Here is a 12662-nt window from a genome sequence, read left to right on the forward strand (position 1 = left end):
ATTATTTCAATAATAATGATAATGAAAAAACAGGAAAACAAGAAAATTCTTCACCTCTCATTCTTTCTCTGTGTCTCATGCTATACCTAGTTACCAATTATGGTTATTCTTTATTATTTATTCATTAATTAGTTTCATTGGAATCTACTCAAATTCAATGCAATCTATCTAAAGTGTGTAAATGGGGATTTTTAGTATAATCCTAATGTTGTGCATTTATCATCCCCCAAAAGTTTAGATGTATTTCATTACTTCAAAGAGGAAAACTCCACACCCCTTAGCCTCCCTTCCCTACCACTAATTAAGTTTCATCTATATAAAAAAATAAATAAATAAAAAAATGCTGACTTATGTTGGTTTCTGCCAAACAAACACGAAGCCCTGACCTGTATATGGCTTTCATAGAACAAAGCAATGAATCCTATACATTATCCCCATGATGCTCAATAAATGCTTGTGCAATTAATAAAAATTAAATATTGAATTAATGACTATTTTCAGTATTTCCATAATGTCTGTCATACACTTGAGAGTTAGTTGAAGTTCTAGGATCAAGGCATTTTATTACAAAAAATATTGGTTCTCCAAAACATACTGTCAGGGGTTTAACATAATTCTAATCAAAGAACACTGACTCATTTACTTCAGAAAGAACAAAATCCTTTAAACAGAGAAATCCTAAAAAGCAAGTTTGAATCATATCTGTCTGTATGTTCCAAAGTAAGCCTTTTAAGGGTGTGGTGCTGCTTGGTTTACTATGGGAAGGACACATTCAGTTTTTACTATATTCATTTCTTGCTAGCCTTCTCTGAGGATAGCTTTGTAACACTTATGATCGTTTCACTTATTGAACAATTAGATCAACAGAAAACATATTATTCCAAGAACAGTTAAAATATAGGCAGTAAATAAAATGATGTTAATCTTGTCAGCCTTGTTGCAAAACACTCCCTCCAACCCAAAACCCTGAAGCAAACAACTACATGGGCACAAAAATATACAGAAGAAACAATAAAATTTAGCTTCTACTGTTATATTTAGCACTGGAACAGCCAAAGCTTTCATGAACATTCATGGGATCAAATTGATTTAGAATTCTGTCTCTGTCAGGTTCTGTCTCTGTGATTTTGGGAAGTTAGTAAACTTTCTATCCCTTTATTTCTTAAAACTTGATGCCAGAACTGTTGTGGAGACTGAATAATATAACCAAAGTAACTTCTTTAGCCCAATGTCTTGTTTGACAAAGAACCATTTTTAGTAGCAATGTTTCCATAACTTGTTGAGCTGCCTTTTTCTATTCTTTTATTTTTATAAATTTGAAATAAAGTTGTTGATTTAAAAAGTAAATAAAGACCAGCCATGAGATCCTCAGTCATGGCAAGCCCAGTCTAGATTCCATACATTGATTTGTGACCTACACACAGACTCTACACAACAAGAGAAAGTGTTTCACATCTGTACATTCAGGTTTCAAAATGCAAATTGTTGATATCTTTTGTATCTTCTCTGTTCTGTTCTTCAAACATGATCATATTGCTGATCTGTAGGTTATACTCTTTGAATTCTTTGTCTAAGAGTGGAATTGTGTGGCCCTTCCGCATTTTGTCTAGCAATGAGAAGGTGAGCAAACTTGGGAAGTTTTGAATGTTGTCTTCTATGTTCCGGTTTTAGTTTCCCAGCTGCTAAAACAAATGCCATGCAATGAGTTGAATTAAAAAATAGGAATTTATTGACTCATAGATTTGAAACTGGGAGAATTTCAAAATCAAAGTGTCAGCAAGGCAATGCTTTCTTCCCAAAGACTGTAGCATTCTGGTGCCAGTGCCCGCCATCCTTGGTCCTTGGTTTTCCCATCACATGGCAATGCATATGGCAACATCTTCTCTTTTCTCTTTCAATTTCCATTGACTTCTAACTTCTGGGTGCTTCCTATGGCTTCTTTCTCTGAGGACTTCTCAATAAGGCCTCCAGTAATGGAATCAAGCCCCATCCTGATTCAATGAGGCTAAACCTTACCTCAATGAGGCTAAACCTTACCTGAAGTAACCTCAACAAAAGGTTCCATTTACAATGGATTCACACACACAGGAATGGATTAAGATTAAGAACATGTTTCCCTTGGGTATGTAACTCTAAACCATGAGAGTTACCAAACTTGTGTTTTCCTCTTTCTCCATCTCAATGGTAATTCCTCCCTCTGATGCAGAAGCATTGATTTTCTAAGTTTCTTTCTACTCTCTTTCTTCCCCATACCCATCAAACAGGATGTACATGTTAACTGATTGGCTGACTGGTGAAACTTGTGTGTAATTGAGTTTCTGCCTAGCCATAGGCAAGCCTGTATATTTTAAACCTTTGTCTCTAATTATAGAAAGAAAGGTGATATCCCCATTAAAGAAAGGTCAGGCATCTACAAAAAGAAAAGCAAGACAGGGGTCTGTATTTTTGAGAAAGAAGGCTTACACTGAAGGTAAATCTGAGTTATTCCTTTTAGGCTTATTGTTCATATGTTCAGAAGAGACAAAAGTCCTTTATTTGAAATGGCCTGTTAGTCACTTTGGGAGAATGGACTCAGAAGTGACTACTAAAGGCCTGCTACTGGGAGTAACCAAAGCACTGTTTCCTGACTTCTCCCTAGGGCTGAAACCATACTCCCAATATAAGTGTGTTTGCTGGGATCTCTTCCTACAGAAACTACACTTGATGTTGGAAGCAGATCAGAAAAGAATAGGGTAGAAGGAAAATCCAGCAGAGCAGGGGAGATTGCCAGAAAAAGGAGCCAGAGCCAGGCTTTGGAGTGAGCTCAAACCATCAGTCAGCATCAGGGTTTTGCTTAGAAGAGACTGAGTGGAGATTTCAGATCTCTGACTTATCAAGATTCTCAAGGAGCCTAGAACAGACATCAGGTAGAAATCTAAGTCATCAACAGAAGGAAGTGGAGACATAATCTTCACCATCAAGATTCATATAACCTTTAAGTTCCGGACAAAGTTGTGGTCTTTGGAAAGAGCAGGGCAGAATGAAAGAGTTGGTTGGGGAAATAAAATAATTGCCAAGGTTAGTCCCTGGAAACAGTTGCCACAATTGAACTGAGGTAAGTGAGGTTTCCTCTCCTCGACACTGTGCTTTAAAGGACTACTCCTTCAGCCATTCCTTAACCCATGAAGTAAGGCACATACTATGCTAAATCAAGTCCATCTAGAACCTTGTGTCTATCCTTCTATGCTCAAATGTTCCTAAGCCCACTTTGGGGCCATGGACAGGTCTTTCCTAGTCCATCCTCTCAGAAACTGACTGTATTACCAGTATTGGCACCACTGGGCCTCAGCAGTGACTAAGAAGTGGCTGTTTGGGAAATGAGGAAGGTGGACAGTGCTCAGATTTAGGTGCACGGTTTTGATGTCCACTCACACACACACAAGATCCCTCAGATGAAGAATGAAGCTAAGAGAGGGAAGAGGAGGGGGCTGGCCAGACAGCTGACATTTGTGCTTGGCCTGGTGCTCCTGAAACTCCCTTGACTGGAGAGTGACTTGACCCCAACGTCTGAGTGCTCCTTGAACTTCTAGGTAGAAATTCAGAAGTTATAGGTCACAAGGTTAGTGGACTCCAACAGTAAAGAATTAATAGATCATTCCAATTACACTTCCTTTCACGACTGAAAGATAATTTCCCTCCTCCCCCACTTCTTTTCTAATCTTACCCCCTTTCTCAGAAGAAAAAATAGAATCCATTACTGTATTTACTTTACTTGTTTAATTAGTGCTTAATGTTTTTAAAAAATTCCAATTAGGGGATTGCAAACTTAACTGTCTTCAGGGGCCATAGGTGAAAAGAGCCTGTGGTGACCTCAGGGTACAGGATTTAGCCAAAGGCATTTACACTGAAGAAAAAATATCAAGTGAATTAGCAGAATTTAGCCCAAGGTCAAGCAGTTTGCCACTTTTGAATTAAACTTCTTCATTCCCTTCTTGAGTTCTTAAAACTTACTATTATGCTTTTTTTGATTATTTATGGAAATTAAATTTATTTTTTAAAAAAAGTATGTTAGTGGAACATTTATTTTTATTAATTAGTTAAAGGTATTATTTGTGCCCTAAGTTTACTGTTTTTACTCTTACGAAATCTATGAAAGAAGAATGTATGTTTAATAAAATTTTGTTCAGAACTCTATCTCTACCTGTGAGATACTGTGTTACATATGTCCCAGAACCAGTCTGGTTTTAAAAAATAACACTATTCTATGATAAAACGCTCTTTTGTAAGTATATAAACATCTATAGGTCACATAGCAATGTTTAATACATAGGACTTGTCACTTGGCAAGTTGATTCCTAGAGGAAATATGAAGAGTACAATAATGAAATAAAGAAGCTAAATTTTAAACAACCTAACCAGAATGGATACCAAAAAATGAGTGTTCCCAATTTCAACTCAGCTACTTTAGGGGAACAGACACTTATTTCATTGCTCAGAATATTTTTGGAAGTCCTCTTTGGGAACTTTTGGGTTCCTTTGGTATAGTCCCTTTGAAGTATTCTTGGTGATGGTGAAGCTTCATTAATTGAGGTCAGATTTTATTTTTAGACAGAGCAAAAAGGCAATGAAAGGGAACTCTGCTGAGTGAGATAAGTGATCAAGCTGAGTCATTCCACTTCTGATCAAAATCAAAGCATGGTTACAAATCCCTGAGTGGTATGTTTATGTGGCTTTATAAATTTCTACTGGCATAGAAGACAATTTTAGAGAAAAGCTAAAAATATATTCTAAGTATCATTAGAATATATGATTAACTTCCCAAGATAACAAATTTGAAGAAAACTTGCACTTGGATCTATAGCTTTTAATAGATTTTTATAAAAGAAACAGAAAGAAATTAGATTTTTTTTTCAATAAAACTACACATCAGAATGAATTCCAGATGAATTTTAAATATTCTTTTAAAATTAAATCATAAAAATCTAGAAGAAATTACAGGTGATTAGCTTACTTAACATGAAAAAGTGAGAAACTTTAAGGAACATATTGATAAAATTGATGGTTTAAAAATAACATATCAGAACAAGGCTGTTAAGCCCACCCAGCTGGGCTAGAACAGCCTATTGAACAAATGGTGCTGGAAGAACTGGATAGCCATATCCAAAAGAAAGAAAGAGGAACCTTATCTCACACCTTGACTTAAATATGAAAGTGATAAACATAAAACTCCTAGAAGAAAATGTACGAACATCTTCAAGATGTTGTGGTAGGCAGTAGTTTCTTAAACCTTACACCCAAAGCATGAGCAACAAAGGAAAAAATAGATAAATGGGACCTCCTCAAAATTAAACACTCTGTACCTCAAAGGACCTTGTAAAAATGGTGAAAAATCAGCTGATTCATTGGGAAAAAATATTTGGCAATCACATATCTGATAAAGATATATAAAGAGATCACACAACTCAACACTAAAAAGACAAGCCACCTGATTAAAAAATGGGCAAAAAAAAAAAAGTTGGAAACAGTCCAGGTGCCCATCAACTAATGCATGTATAAACAAATTGTGGGGTTTACACACTATGGAATATTATGTAGCAGAAAGGAAAATGAAGTTGTGAAGAATATGACAACATGGATGAACCTAGAGGACAATATGTTGAGTGACGTAAACCAGACACAAAAGGATAAATACTATACGACTGTGCTTTAAGAACTAAATATATTAAGAAAACTCATGGAATTAATAATTAGAATATAGGTCACCAGAAAATAGAATGAGGATAGAGAATGGAAAGCTGAGGGTTAAACTGTGCAGAATTGATTAAATACTTGTTTGTAAATCTTCAGAAATGAATGGAAATGGTGAGAGCACATCAGAGTGTTTGTGACTAGCAGAGCTATTATATGGATATGGCAGTGGTTGAAAGGGAAAGTCTAAGGACATGTACATTCCTAGAAGGAAAGCTAAAACATGAAACATGGGACTGAATAACATACTGAACCCTCATGTAAAATACAAATATGGTGACATTGCATATATGACTGTCTTTTGAAAATATAAATGCATATAAACTAGAGAGAAGGAAACAGAATAGCAGCTAAGTATGGCTGGGGAAGCATAGAGAAACTGAGAGGCGATAAGTTTGGTTGGTTTGTTGGTTGGTTGGTTGGTGTTTTTTTAGTATTAATAATGTTATTGGAATAATGAAAATGCTCTAAAAATGACGGAAGTGATGAATGCTCAACTATGCGATTAGACCAAACACCATTGATTATATACTTTAAATGGATTTAAGCTTTATTAATATGTATCAATAAAATTGATTTGAAAAAAAAAATACATTGGGAATAAATGCATGTAGAAAATTAAAAGGCAACACATGGAAGAAAAAGGTTCAGTAAATTCAACTTTATGTGAGTTTTTTTAATATTAGAAAAAAAATTAAATTGTTATGCTCAGTGAAAGTAGACATGCTCTCTTCCTAAACTATGGGAGTAAAAAGGGCACAACGTTTCTGTAGGAAAAATTGGAAATATTTAAGAATTGCCTTTAAAACATCATACCCAGTAAGTTAACTTATAAGAAATTATTTTAAGAAAATCATTATGAACATGCACAAATATTAATATTCAAATAATTTTTGCTTGAATTTATATTCAAGTAAATTTGTACTAGTGATGGAAAGGAAAATAACCTGTGCCCAAGTAATAGGTTATTAAACTAGTAAATTTTGATAATTTCATATAATAGAATAAATGACAGAAAAATGTTTATAAAATAACAAAAGTTTAAAAAGTGGATTGTCAACCATTACAACCAGTCCATTTTACTTCTTTAGACACACTTTTAATTTATATTCAAACACCCTTAATTCTGTTATTTAATTAGGATGAGACATTGCATTGAGTGTATGTGTGCATGTGTATCACAAATATCTACTTTTGAAACACGACTTTGCGGTATATATATATTGTAGACACTCTTCATTTCTCCTGAATAAGGTGTCTCCTCTCTTCGTAGACGTTTCCTGACCAATAATACCATGCACTTTAGTCTGTGATGGAAAGAAGATGCAAAGCAATCACTTCTGGTGCATTTACAAAGCTGCCTCCTTTGCTAGGCACATTGTACCACTACCTTTTCCTCCTGAGAATTAAGGTTTCTTCCTTCTGAGGCATTCAAAGTAAGTGATTTAAAGATTGTGATTATCACTTCAAAACTGTGAGTCTGTTTTTAATGATGTTTTAAATCACTGGGAACAACACTGACCAATCTACTGATATCTTTTCTGTACCAGACAACAACTTAAACCCTATCTTTCTTTAGATCCTAGCACCTTTTCACATTTGTTTTCTTTTAGTTAAAGCTGAGAATATGATTTTGATTATTCATTTATTTTAGTGTGTTAAAGCTTGAGCTGCTTAATCTTATTTCAGGCTTATTTAAAAGTTTATAAAATTTAAAATACTTTCTATGAAATGGTCAGTCCATCATGCTTCTACATTACAGAGGGTATCTTGTGAAGAAAACCCCCAAAAGAAGACCTTGTAGAAACTGTAGAGGTATGGTTTCTATATCCATTCACATGCACACAAAAGCCCTCAGATGCAGAATGCCTCAGCAGGAACCAAATGATTGTTTTTTAAAGACTAAAAAGAGGCCATCATCATAATATTGGAAAATTGGGAATTTTTAGAAGTTCTATAAAATATATTGCTTGTTTATATGACTTCTCAAAATTTTTGATAAAAAATTTTATTCACCAGATTTATATTGTGGACTCAAGTAGGGCTACAATGTGTGCCATGTTTGTCTGATTTACTAAAGGACTAGAAAACTAAGTGATTTATTTTGAATTTTGTTAATAGGCCTGAAATTCTGTTTAAGTATAATTATGTTCTGTATAGTACAACTACAACTATGTTTCTCAATTTGGAGAAAGGTCATTTCATGGCAGCAGGTAGTTAAAATCATGGGCTTCAGAGTCAGACATACCACCACATAGTACTATGCTACCTTGAACAAACTGTTTTCTTTTTCCCAGGAACAAAAAAACATAATAATCTGTATCTTGAGAGTCAATTAAAAGATAAGTGAAACAATACCTAAAGAACTTTGTAGAGTTCTTGGATCACAGTGAAAACTAAATGGTTGTTGTCATTACTCCTAATAATAATAACAATTTTAACACCCACTAAAAATCCTGTTGTTCTTGTTTCCTGCATTGCCCCCTCACTAAGATATGCCGCCTCTCAGTTTTATTTCAAATTTGGCTTTTTTCCTATGCTTTCTTTTATCAATCTCTCTAATTTCTTCTGAGTCTTACCCTTTACCCCAAATGAATTGTAACTTCCTAGAGAACATAATATTTATGCCTTCCATGGCTTCTAAATTATGTAAAATGTATTTATAATACAATTGTTCTGGTTATTTATTGTTATATAATAAACTATCCCAAAACTCAGTAGCTTAAAACATATCTCATGATTTTTGTGCACCAGGAATTCGGACAGGGTTTGACTAGATGATTCTTCTGTTCCTTGAGGTAGTGACAGAACCACTTGGTGGCATTCAGCCGGTAGATGAACTAATATGGAGGGTTAAAGGTGACTGTACTCACGCATCAGGTGCTGGGCAGAGCTGATGGGAAGGTTGGGCTCAGCTGCAACAATCAATAAGAATGCTGGTGGCTGCACAGAGCCTATCCTTGTGGTCTCACCGGCAGGGCCACCTCGTGGTAGCTGGACTTCTTACATGCCAGCTCAGGGCCCCAAAGAGTGAAGTGTTCCAATAATCAAAGCAGAGGTGCATGGCCTTATGTGATTTAACATCGGAAGTCATATAGCCACCATTATTGGGCAAAACAGTCATACCCCACCCAGATACATGAGGAAGGAATGTAGATCCCACCTATTGACGGGAAGAGTGCCAAAGAATTTGCAGCCTTGATTTATTACTGCCACAATTCTCTACTACAGAGAGTCCTTGGAGAGTAGAGACTATGTCTTGGTCATATTTATATTACCAAGAATGCCTAGCAGATCTGGATTTATTCAATAAATAAACACAAAGAAAACCTGTAGAACGTATAATTTTAAAACTTGATTTAAAATCTTAGCTTTGTTCATATTCTCTGTGGTTAAGAAAAATCAAAGAAATTATTCTGAAGTTTTTTCATACCAATGTCTTGCCTTTACAGAACCTTACCTCCATGAAACCAGTGACCATATTGACAATTTTATTCTTATTGTCTCACAATTCTCATTATTTCTGTCTCCATCTCCCTTCCTTTTCTCTTCTCCTCTTTATATATGTATGTGTGTATACATGTGTATGATTTAAAGTCAGAAGATGTGGTGTTTTCTAACAATAATTCTGAATAAGTCACTTCTTCAGAGCAAAATTTTCTCTTTTTAATAATAATAATGTGGTTTAATTATCTGATATCCAAAGTTTCATACATCTCTAAAACTGCTTGCAACTGTGGGTTTAGTATTACCAAAACGAAAATGGAAGAAAGGCATAGAGTGGTGAAAAGTGCTGAAATTGGAGATGCTAGGATATGGATTTTTAAGACCCTCTACCTTCTAGTGGTGTAACTTTTGGGGATGATAATAACTTTTCTACTAAGTTCCCATGAATCCAATGAAGTACGTATATGAAAAAATCTTGATAAATTATGAAACATTGCATATAATGACTGAAAAACATTTCTCTGCTTTCTAAGGGGTAAGGGTGGCAGGACAAGGCCATGCAGGGTTTTAGATGGGCTCTGTTCTTATACTAAGCACAATTTGGAGCAGTTCCGCAAACAGACATCTCTACTGGAATATCTCCTGAACCTGTAACTAAACCCAGCCCATGTAAATATCATCCCCTTTCCTTACTCAGAGGCTGCATTTGCAGTCCTTGAAAACATGCACATTGTCAGGGAAAGGCTCTGATAATTCACCCTCTGAGCCAGGATAGAGAAGTTATTCATTATTGGGTTCAACCCAAGGTCAAGAACATCAAAACCAAACCATTAAGCAAAATGGTGACAGGCATGGTAGTGACGACCCAGAGTGAATATATTGCTCATGGGAAACAAGGTCAGGAATACAAGAGGCCTGTAAAAGGTTGCCCAGTCAAAATCAAGAACAACCAGCTTTAAGTCCAGAGGTTTATGTGAAAAACAGCACATTCCAGATGGAGTAGAGGCGGCAGCAAAGGAGATGGCAGTCATCACCAAACAGGAGAGGGTGTGGAAATCACCAGTGCGTGTGTTCTCATTTGTTTCTTCACTCCCAAATTCCTTCTCCATAATCTAGACTTCCTCACCTTGACCTTTCTGAGGAGAAATTGGAAGAGACAAATGATCTCTTTACTGCTGAAGAAGGCAGATTGTTTTGACCTCTTAGCCTCAGACTAGGTATTGGACTCACTTCTTAAAATCCATCACCTCAGCCAGGTTCATTCTCACCTCAGGAAACAGGGGTTCCAAAAGAAAAGTGTATTTAAACATATTAAACTATAACAAACCCATTAAAAGCATGCTGAATCCATTCATTTAAGGACTGTATAATTGTTTAGTAATTAATAATTGTGTTCTCAGCAGTTTTTTCTGGGTTTTTTTTTTAATTTGTCTAGGCTCCATAGAAACCATCATTTGCATCAGGGCACCATATAAACAGTGTAACTCTGTGTCTAGTGCCTATGTGGGAATGTCACTGTAATGACTGGGTTGTGTGGCTATAATGTGTGAAAACCTAGTAAGAAACAGCCAATTTCTGCATCCTATTGTCTGTATGGAAGCTGTGGAAGTTCCCACCCAGGTATGAAAGTCAAGAAAGGGTATGCTCCTCCTGGCCTTTGTTTAAAGCACCGTACTGAAGTGCGGTTCTTGGCTCGCACTGCAGAAGGACTAGTACTGCTCTGAGTGTCTGGGAAATGCCTGTTTCACGAAGGCCCCTGAACACTATCACATTACACTTCAGAAGTAGTGACCAGCTTATTTAAAACAAAGAAGCTTTGACCTTTCTCCCCTTCTGAAACCAAAAACAGATGAAGTTAAAGTGACTCATTTCTGGCCTTAAATATGCTCTAAGAAACATTTTTCCAAGTAGTTTTTGGGCCTAGTTTCTTTTTTGCCTTATTTTTATTTCATATTTTTACATAAATATCACATTCCCTTCTTGTCAAGGTCAACATATTTACTACTTACATTTATGGTGCAGTTCGCTATACTTTTGTTTCCTTCCAGATTTCTAACTTTTCTCATCTTTTTTTTTTTAATCTGTGTTGTTTATAACCATGACCCTTGATCTTCCAAGTCTTAAAACAGTTGGCTTTCAGCAGCTAAATCTGACAAGGTCAGCATTTTTCTGTTTATTCTGAGAATACTATTTGCCCTCTGGGGTTTTTAGAAGCAATTCTGTAAAACATCACTTGGAAAAAAGTTTGTAGCATTCATAGAGACTTCCATAAAATCAGACCATGAAAAATGACAATTTCTCTCTGATTTTTCAACTCTGGGATAATCACCACTATATAAGCATTTGGTGCCTAAGTACTTACACTGAACAAAATTTTTAAATAAAATTATTATAATTTTTTTCAAAATCCCTAAATGATTGAAATATAATTTATTTTACCCTGGTAGAATGTCCTTGTATCAACTAATCAAAAGCTAATCAAATAGTTCTTGACTTTTACCTTTCAGAAAATATTAAAAAATTTATATTATATTACTGATTTTAAGTTACGACTTAAGATAAAAAGAGGGTATAGCCATTTTTAGTAGTCAAACCACAGAGCAAATCTACTTTTGATCAGAATGTAAGTTGTGAGGCAGCTGGGGATCATAATTTGTCTTGAAGGAGACAAAAGCAGTTTCTGAACTGGCAAAACTGAGGATGTTATTTGACAAAAGACTAATGTATTTGTCAAAGGTTCAAATATAATCCACCAGGCCTAGATAAAGTTCTGTGTTCACTAGAGCTACTGCAAATGTCTCTGCTTCCACAAGAAGACACTAGTTTGCCAGCCTTGGGATAAAGCTGAAAACATAACTTCCTAATTGTGCAGTTTTAATACATAATCTCTCTCCACTACATCCAGAATTCTCCTCCAATAGACTCTACAGTGAAGTCAAAGAATGGTAATACATTCAAGTCTCATTAAGAAGTCTATTTGCTACACTGAGGGAAAAAAAAATATTACATGGAGACAAAAAGTAAGTCTAGCAAAAGTACTACTAGTTCAAAATGCACCACATTGGCACACATATGTCTTTTTGGTGGTGGATGATGGGTGAAGCAGGGATGAGAGGACGTTAGTGCCATTGGGAATGTTTTGTGGTTTCCTCAGGCAGGGGAAGGATTGTTGAATCCCTGGCTCAGGAGAATCAAGGAGCAGGTGGTGCCTGGGAGGATAAACACTGCTAAGTCTGCATTTATTCCGTTAGCTCTAACTGTACATTAATTCAATAAGATAGTCTAATAAAATAATGTGCTTTTCAAAATGCTTAGCTGGCATTTGGGGAGGGGTAGGCATTTTTACCATTTACTAAGGAATGCATCTGGAAGAAACCAGTGACTTTAGAATCCTCATGGCTGTAGGCGGCTTTGGCCTCCAGGGGTCACCCTTCTCTTTAACGACTTACGATAGTCTGAGACCCCCACCCTGAGGGACTTTGGTCTTT

General features: G+C 35.8%; 1 long non-coding RNA gene across 1 annotated transcript in view; it reads right to left on the reverse strand.

The window, feature by feature from the left end:
• Positions 1–6373: 6373 nt before the first annotated feature.
• The window catches only part of LOC105747309 (uncharacterized), a 35099-nt gene continuing 28810 nt past the window's right edge, over positions 6374–12662 (reverse strand). Inside the window, exon 4 of the long non-coding RNA XR_011646232.1 lies at positions 6374–10310. This is a non-coding gene — a long non-coding RNA (uncharacterized lncRNA). The remainder of the gene's footprint in view (positions 10311–12662) is intronic.

The sequence above is a fragment of the Dasypus novemcinctus genome, chromosome 2 (genome assembly GCF_030445035.2).
Source record: "Dasypus novemcinctus isolate mDasNov1 chromosome 2, mDasNov1.1.hap2, whole genome shotgun sequence".
Taxonomy (NCBI): domain Eukaryota; kingdom Metazoa; phylum Chordata; class Mammalia; order Cingulata; family Dasypodidae; genus Dasypus; species Dasypus novemcinctus.